General features: G+C 43.0%; 1 long non-coding RNA gene across 1 annotated transcript; it reads right to left on the reverse strand.

Annotated features, from left to right (window-relative positions):
* Positions 1-1,529: 1,529 nt before the first annotated feature.
* LOC147268718 (uncharacterized) lies at positions 1,530-6,742 on the reverse strand. Its single transcript, XR_015111131.1, has 6 exons — positions 5,989-6,742; positions 4,776-5,243; positions 4,601-4,670; positions 4,461-4,519; positions 3,979-4,389; positions 1,530-1,818 (listed from the first exon to the last, which is right to left on the reverse strand). It is a non-coding gene; the product is annotated as an uncharacterized LOC147268718 (long non-coding RNA).
* Positions 6,743-8,518: the final 1,776 nt, after the last annotated feature.

Genomic DNA, 8,518 nt, shown 5'->3' on the forward strand with positions numbered 1-8,518 from the left:
CATAGGGCTCCTGAAGGGCAGCTGGCTCTGTCTCAGGTCAGTGGGGAGGGAACCCTGCTTTATACCCCAGACGACACTTGTGTAATTACTTAACATTCACCACAAAGTAATTTCATTGTTTAGACCTATTAAAGATGCCTCCCTTTTTTTTAACCATTGCCATGCTCAGACTCGAGTGCATCGGTGTCTCTTCTGCCTGGAATCCCCGAAATGGAAGAAGACCCGATAAGTGAGGCCACTGTCTCCTCCACTGCCATTTGGGGTGGGTCCGACCTGCCTCCACCAGTTTGTTACGTGCTGCACTTTAGGGCCACCTAAACCACACCTTTACGTGGCATATTGAGGCTTGGCCCATTTCTTCTTGACCTTATTGCAAATAGACAGTATCAGCCACTTAGAATAAAAACTAAGTTGTATCAAATGTTTAACCATCACAGATGTAGAAATTTAAATGTTCAAACCTCTTCCATAGACCGATCGACTGTGGAAATGCTGTTGATCGCAGCTGCGATTTCTCTCCACACCGCACGTCTTTGCTTGCCTTTAATACCTGATTTCAGGCTACCAAACAATACAAAATGGTGCATGTCTACCAGACTCATGAGTGTCTCCACTTCAGCCTCTGAAAAATTCTTCTTTTTTGCCGGCTTGCATCTCTCCATGTCATAAACTCTTCCAAACCATGCGTTTATAAAGGGCATGATTATGATAATTACGATTGATTTCAGTCACTGAATTTATAAACAGCTGCTTGTTCTTATGATTGGTGTGATACACATTTTTCATAAATCTTGAGTGAGTCCTGTCATACGCTGATTTCACCGTTCATATTTATGCTGGTTTGCATGATCATTTGATAAATGAGGGCCATTATTTCTTGGAAAATACGATTTTTCTTCTTTCCCCTTTCATTCAGAATTTTGGAAATTCTTGCATTTATACTCCATATTGTTTTTATTTCTCTTTTGTCACTGAATGAAATTATCAAAATTTAAAAAATGGAATAAATATGAGATTCTACATAGCTACACAGACTCTCCAAAATGTTACTAGTTGAAAGATACATTTTGAGGATGCACTGGAACACATCATCAGTGATGTAACCTGGGGTCATTGGGTGTTTCAGGTCTTTCAAACATCAGACACCCTCACCCAGGCGACCCAACTGGGGTTGATCAGACCCCAACCTGTGTCCCAGCAGCATTTGCCCACGGATCTGCCTCACTATCTATAGCCACCTTGTGGCTTTTTCTTCAGATTCAGTTGTGGATCTGAGTACCTTCCTCTTTGCCTCCCTGGTGAGGCCCAGCAACATGTATACTTTGCAGAGTGACTGTCCAGCAAATCTTCTGCAGCACTCCCTTCAAAGGTTCACAGTGCATCCTCCAGACTTGCCTCTTGCAAACATCCACCAGCTCCTGGTACCTGGCACGCTTCCTCCCATTGACCTTTCTCAGAGCACTGTGAGCTCCAGAATGATCAACTGCTTGGTTGAATCAGACACAATGATCATGTCTGGTTGAAGCCGTGTTGGTGTTATCTTGGCTAGGAACTTCAACTGTTTGCCAAGGTCCACTTCCAGTCTCCAGTCAGTGGCAGAGGAGAGGAGGCCTGACTTTGCCTGTGGTTGTATGATGGGCTTCTCTCCAGCTCTGTGGAACATGAAGGTCTTCGGCTTATGGTGGCCCTTGATGGTGTTGATAGCCGTGGCAATTCTGTTAGCAACTGTCCTATGCACCTGGTCATGGCAGCAGCGATCACACCTGTCTGCAAGCACTTTTGGGCAGCTGCTGAGGAGGTTTTCCGGGGATCCCCTTCCTGAACAAATTAAAAATAAAATCTGGATCCAGTCAACCAATGTAGATATCCTTGTTTTTATCAGAAACCTGGCTAAGTAAGACAGTCTCTGACAAGGACATTGCTATTGATGGATCATAATAATGTCTTCCAATGTGATCGCCCTCATGTTAGCCTATTATCCTCACTCTTCATCACCAAAAAATTTGGACTCCTTGACCTGAAGCTTGAATTCTCCAAGGCCAATCTCACAATCACAGGTTGTTATAGACATCATTCTGCCTCCCCCAAAGCGCTTGCCTCTCTTGCATCTTGTGTGACCAGGTTTAATTCCGGCGAGTTTGTTTTGGTTGGTGATTTAAATCTTGACTGGCTGACTGCCTCATCTGATAATCTAAAAGTTTTCTGTGACTCACTAAATTGAACTCATTTGAACAATTCTTAAACTCCGCCCAATACTGGAAACCCATCAAAATCTTCCTGACTTGACTGTATCATAAGAAACGCTCCTCACAAGTACATGGATACAGGTGTGTTTGCTAATGACCTGTGTGATCATTGTACCATTGCAGCAATGAGAAATTCTAAACTTCCAAATCAAAGCCAAATATTATATGCAAAAGAGATGTTAAAGACGCCTGCATCTCAGTTTTTAGTGCTAAGACTGATTTCTGTTTGAGTTGCTAAACCCTGGACTGATAAATGCTGGTCTGGCAAGTGTTAACACACCTTTGACTCTACAGGCTTTGAGCGGACCTATCAGTTGCCTGTTTGAGTTCATGTCTGCATCCATCGCTAAACAGTGCACTAAAGAGGCTGGACACAAGTAAAGCAGTAGGACCTGATCCTCTTTTTTTTTTTTAAAGTTGGCTGCTGATTTAATTGCTGAGCCTCTCTCACATATTTTTAACCTTAGGCTTACCAGCAATAAAATTCCTTAAATCTGGAAGTCAACCTTTGTTCTCCGCCTGTTAAAAGGGGGTGGACCTACAAATGTAAACAACTACAGACCAATTCCTAAATTGTGTATTTTAGCTAAATTCTTTGAGAGGATCACGTACATACATACATATCCATATCATACATACATCGTACATATCCATACATACATTTTGCAGGTGCACAAACGTGGGTTTTAAACCAACTTTGTAAATCACCCCGCAGCCGCTACAATATTTTAAGCTGTCGCAGGGGATCTGGCCATGAGTTTTATCGTGCTCTTTGTGTGCTTTGTAACAAACCTCTGATTTGCAGATGTGGTTGCAGTCCTTGTATTTTAAAGTGACGCTCGTTCGCAGCAGTGTGTAAAGCAAATATTGCACAAATATTTACATTTATGCCTTGGAGGACTGTCTTAAGTGTTGTAGCAGTAACTGCAGACATACGCTGAGCCGAAAAAAGTTTTCACGTTGGTAATTAAGTAGTACTGATTATTGTGTAGATAAAGCCAAATGGTGTTTAAATTAGGAGCGGTGTTAGTCTGGAAACATTGCAATCGTTTATGGGCCTCTGTGTGGTGGTAAATCACAATTTTGGCATTTATTACAGCCTCAAATTTGGCCAGGTGTGTGAATAAAACCGGCCGTGAGGGGTCGAGACCTGCCAATGTTTGTAGACGTGAGGCAAGCACCATTTTGTCAGGTTCAGACGCTGCGGCATCGGTAGCTAGGCTAGGCATAGTGAAAAGCAAAGGCTGTTATCTTCTACATAGTTGTTTGGGTTAGAGAAGGCATGTGCCTTTTCAGATAGAATCTGATCATAGCACACATTCCCCAATTTCAAACGCCCTGCTCCTGGGTGGTTTTGCACAACTGTAACAATAAACTGCAGCTCGTCGTCAGTCATTGATGAATCATTACTCTGAATAGCCTGTGTAACCCATTGCACGTCGCTAGCCAGGGACGGTCCTCTCAACACAACATTTAAAACACTGCCAGCTTGTGACCTTTCTAACGCGCTGTCAATCACTCCAGAGAGCCTGTCTCTAATAAAAGTGAGTACACATTCAAGGTTGTCAATAGCTCCATCCCTAAAATCAACTTTTTGACGCAGTTCTATAGCATTAAATTGGCTAATCTCCCTCACAGACCCCTGCCCATAGCCAGTTTGTCTTGAAATGTGTGGTGTGTTAATACTGCTTCAAGCAACGGCTTCAGGTTCATGTACAGGTCTAGCAATTACCTGTTCAGATTGTGGTGACTGTGTGGTGTGAGGCCCTCCATTTAAAAGTTCAGGGTCTCTTGCCGGTTGTGGTGGTTTGAGCTCTGCTGCAAAAATTTCCTCCAGATCTTTAAAATCCTTGTCTGTGGGTTTACTCTGGTTCGTCCCCGCTCTGTCTGCTTGTGCTGGTTCGAGCTCTGTTGCAAAGATTACCTCCAGAGCTTTAAAATCGTCTTCTGTAGGTCTGGTTTGACAAATGTCTTCCAGCGCCACCAGAGCCACCACTGTGGGTGACAGTTGCGTGATCCAGGGCCCTCTAGTGCCCTCCGGTGTCAAGGGCAGTTGAATGTTGTGAAGTGTGGAAATAGGTAGTCTTTCAAGCATATTGACCGCCTGCTGGATATGTAGGAATCCCGGTGTAGGATCTATGAACTGAAAATAAGAAAAACTTGTTAGGTCTGAGGGTGTCAATAAAACTGTTTGAAAAGCATGCAATTACGTACCATCATGCCTTGGGCTCACTGCCTTTCTCTCAGCTGCGCATAGCTTCCTCTCACAGGGTCTGTATTTTTAAAATTAAATGTGTTAAATTGTGTGGTTGGTGTTTTACATACACAAAGGATGATTTAGCCCTCTTACACACCCTTGCGCCCTGGTCAATCGTCTCCTCTTGAAACTGAGCCTGTTTTTGCGCTCAGGTGAGGCAGGGGTGTCTGTAAACAAATAAGTGATTAATTAATATAGGGTTAGAACGAGACTTAATTAGTGGTAAATTTGTTACTGTAAAATGTGAAGACAATATATACGGAGTTACTTACCGCTACGATCAACCATTATTTCTCCCAGCAATAAGAAAATCAGGATCCCGATCCTCTGTGCCTATGCACCGCATGGCCGGTCACACAAAACTGTTTGACCTCCTGAAACATTGTGGTTAAACCATACTAATAAACAAAATGGGTGGAGCCCGGCAACCTGACCCCGGCATGTCGGGGCTTGAGTTTTACTTTAACTTTTTTACTAAATCTAATATTTTTGCCAGAATGGGTTACTACAGAACCCCTTAAAACAGATACTCATGTTTAATTACATTTTCAGATTTTAGCACACTGGCCCCTTTAACAAGCATGTCACACAGAAAACAAGAACGCACAAAGTATGTAAAAAGGTTGATATTTATTTAACTCTTCAGAGTATGCAGGGGAAAAACAAACAAAAAAACACCCACATCGAAAATAACCTCACTTAGGCTGCCATGTGTTTGAAATCAAGCGGTGCACCCTCATCTGCACAAAGAAATAACAGCGGTATTAAAACACAACGTTAAACACAAACGCATTAAAACATAGGTAGTGGGGAAAAAAAGAAAAACAAACTCGCCGCTGCTCCGAGATATTTCCGCGGTCTCATGGACCTAGACTTAAACACACACACACACACACACACACACACACACACACACAAAACATGCGGGGCATCTGGTCAAACACCCCCCCCCCCCCATAACCCTTATTACGTCTACATCAAACACGTCTAATAATATCACACATTGTTGCAAGCCAAGGTAGAGGAAACACTGTCAGCGGCATGTCTTGACTTGTTCGGGCTTGAGTTTACTTTTAAACGCAGTATTTTACTAAATCTAATATTTTAGCCAGAATGGGTTACTACAGAACCCCTTAAAACAGATATTCATGTTTAATTACATTTTCAGATTTTAGCACACTGGCCCCTTTAACAAGCATGTCACACAGAAAACAAGAACGCACAAAGTATGTAAAAAGGTTGATATTTATTTTTAACTCTTCATTATATTTTATATAAATATATATACATATATATATGTGTATATATATTACTATATTATATTTTATTTCAACTCTTCAGAGTACACAGGGGAAAAAAACAACAACAAAAAAACAACCACATCGAAAATAACACACTTAGGCTGCCATGTGTTGCCGACCGAAATAACAGCGGTATTAAAACACAACGTTAAACAAAAACAAATAGGCATTGGGGAAAACTTACCGTTAACCAGCGTCATGTCCGTGATCCACCGGAAAAAAACATGGGCGTGAGTCCACCGGTCTACTATTACACCGGCCTGCGCTCCCCTTCCATGAACCAGTCTACCATCCAGTCCCCCATCAAGCTGGCTTGCTCTCCCTGCCTCCCCTTCCAGAAGCTTCCTTCTTCAACTGTTATTAACATTTCCATGTTTCCCACATTTTGTATAATAAACTGTTTTCTTGTCTGTAACAACATCTACTGCACGTCTGTCCCTCCTGGTGAGGGATCCTCCTCCCCTCCTCACCCTGAGGTTTCTCAGATTTTTCCCTGTTAAAGGTTTTCTATGGAGATTTTCCTCTGTCGATGTGAGGGTCTCAGGGCAGAGGATGTTGTTATGATGCCAGGAAGCCTGGACACAAACTGGTGGTGAAAACAGGCTCTACAAATAAAACTGCCTTGCATTGCCTTGCCTACAACTTGGGTCGGAACCGAATATGATACAGCAACAAACTCTGGGAGTATTTATGTCCTACTCCAAGAATCCCATATGACTAGCGAGACATGTCAAGGCATGTTTACGTCCTGCCATAGAATTCTATTGTTTGCGAGCGCTAAATCGGAAACGGACACGCCCCTTTTTTTACCGCGGGGTGAACGCGCACGAGGACGCGCGTTCACATGCACGCGCCAAAGTTTTCACGTGCACGCGCGAAAGCACCGTCTTATTACTACTGGAGGAGGAGCTGCAATCTATCAGTCAAATTTGCTCATTAACCCTCGACCTAATAGTTCATTTAATTCATTTGAGAGCCTTCCTGTCAGCTTCTCCCACCCATACTAGAAGGCAAAGAAAACACTTTTACTTGCTGTGGTGTACCGTCCTCCTGCACCTTATTCTGAGTTCCAGAAGAATTCCCTGACTTTCTGTCAAACTAAGCATTGAAGTCAGACAAAGTCATTATAGTGGGTGACTTTAACATCCATGTGGACGTCAATGATGATTCTCTGGCCACTGCGTTGAAGTCGCTTCTTGATTCTGTTGGCTTCTGTCAGAGGGTAAACAAACCCACTCACACTTTTAATCACATCCTTGATTTAGTACTCACTTATGGAATAGAAGCTGACCTCATCATAGTTCTTCCTCAGAACCCCGTCTTGTCTGATCACTCCTTAATTACATTTGAATTTACTTTAACAAATTATATCCTACCTAGGAAAAAGTCCCGCTTCAGTAGATGTCTATCTGACACTGCTGTTTCTAGATTTAGTAGCTTATTCCAGCAGAACTTGCTGCCACATCTTGTAGTAATATAATGGGCAGTTATGCTGATTTCACCCCACCCAGGTAGACTATCTTGTGGACAGCACTGCAGCAGCACTCCTTGGGACACTTGATGCCGTAGCTCCCCTGAAAAAGAAGGTTATCAACCAAAAAAGAATAGTTCCCTGGTACAGCCCAGAGCTGCGTGCCTTGAAACAGAAGACCAGACAACTGGAAAGGAAGACACATTCCAGCCAGCATGAGGATGACTGCCAAGCCTGGAAGGATAGTTTATTAATATATAAAAAAAGAACTCCGTAATGCCAGAGGTGCTTACTACTCATCCTTAATAGATAAGATAAGAGCAACCCCAGGTTCCTCTTCAACACTGTGGGCAGGCTCACCAAGAACCATAGTGCTGTTGAGCCATGCATCCCCCCAACTCTCAGCAGTAACGACTTCCTATCTTTCTTTACTGAAAAGATTGTGACTATCAGAACAAAGATTGCCAGTAATGGAGCACAGATTACAGTCCCCATAGAAGCACCTCCCAGACTTGGTGCATATTTGGACAGCTTCTCCCCCATCGACCTGTCAGACTTAACTTCTGCAATTACTTCCTCCAAGTCAGCCACTTGTCTGCTGGATCCCATCCCGACAAGACTTCTTAAGGATGCCTTCCCCCTAGTTAACACTTCTATATTGAACCAAATTAATCTTTCCTTAGTCACAGATTATGTGCCACAGGCCTTTAAGGTGGCTGTCATCAACCCTTTACTTAAAAAACCTTCTCTTGACCCAGATGTGTTAGCCAACTATAGGCCGATATCCAACCTCCCCTACATCTCCAAGATCCTTGAGAAGGTTGTCCTGGAGCAGCTACATGAACATCTGCACAGCAACAAGCTCTTTGAAGCCTTCCAGTCTGGATTCAGAGAACACCATAGCACTGAAACAGCACTGGTCAGAGTCTCGACTGATCTTCTTACAGCTTCAGACAGAGGTCTCGTCTCTGTCCTTTTGGACCTCAGTGCTGCATTTGACACCATTGATCACAGCATCCTACTACAGAGACTAGACCATGAAATTGGGATTAAAGGACGTGCCCTAAAATGGTTTAAGTCATACTTATCTGACAGGTTTCAGTTTGTTAATGTCAATAATGACCATTCAGAGTATAGCAGAGTTACATATCGTGTACCACAGGGTTCAGTTTTAGGACCAATTCTCTTCACTCTTTACATGCTCACATTAGGTGACATAATACGGAAGCACTCGATCAACTTC

Source organism: Aulostomus chinensis, chromosome 2 (assembly GCF_037954235.1).
Source record: "Aulostomus chinensis isolate RoL2024-O1b breed Wild chromosome 2, RoL_Achi_v1.0, whole genome shotgun sequence".
Lineage (NCBI taxonomy): Eukaryota > Metazoa > Chordata > Actinopteri > Syngnathiformes > Aulostomidae > Aulostomus > Aulostomus chinensis.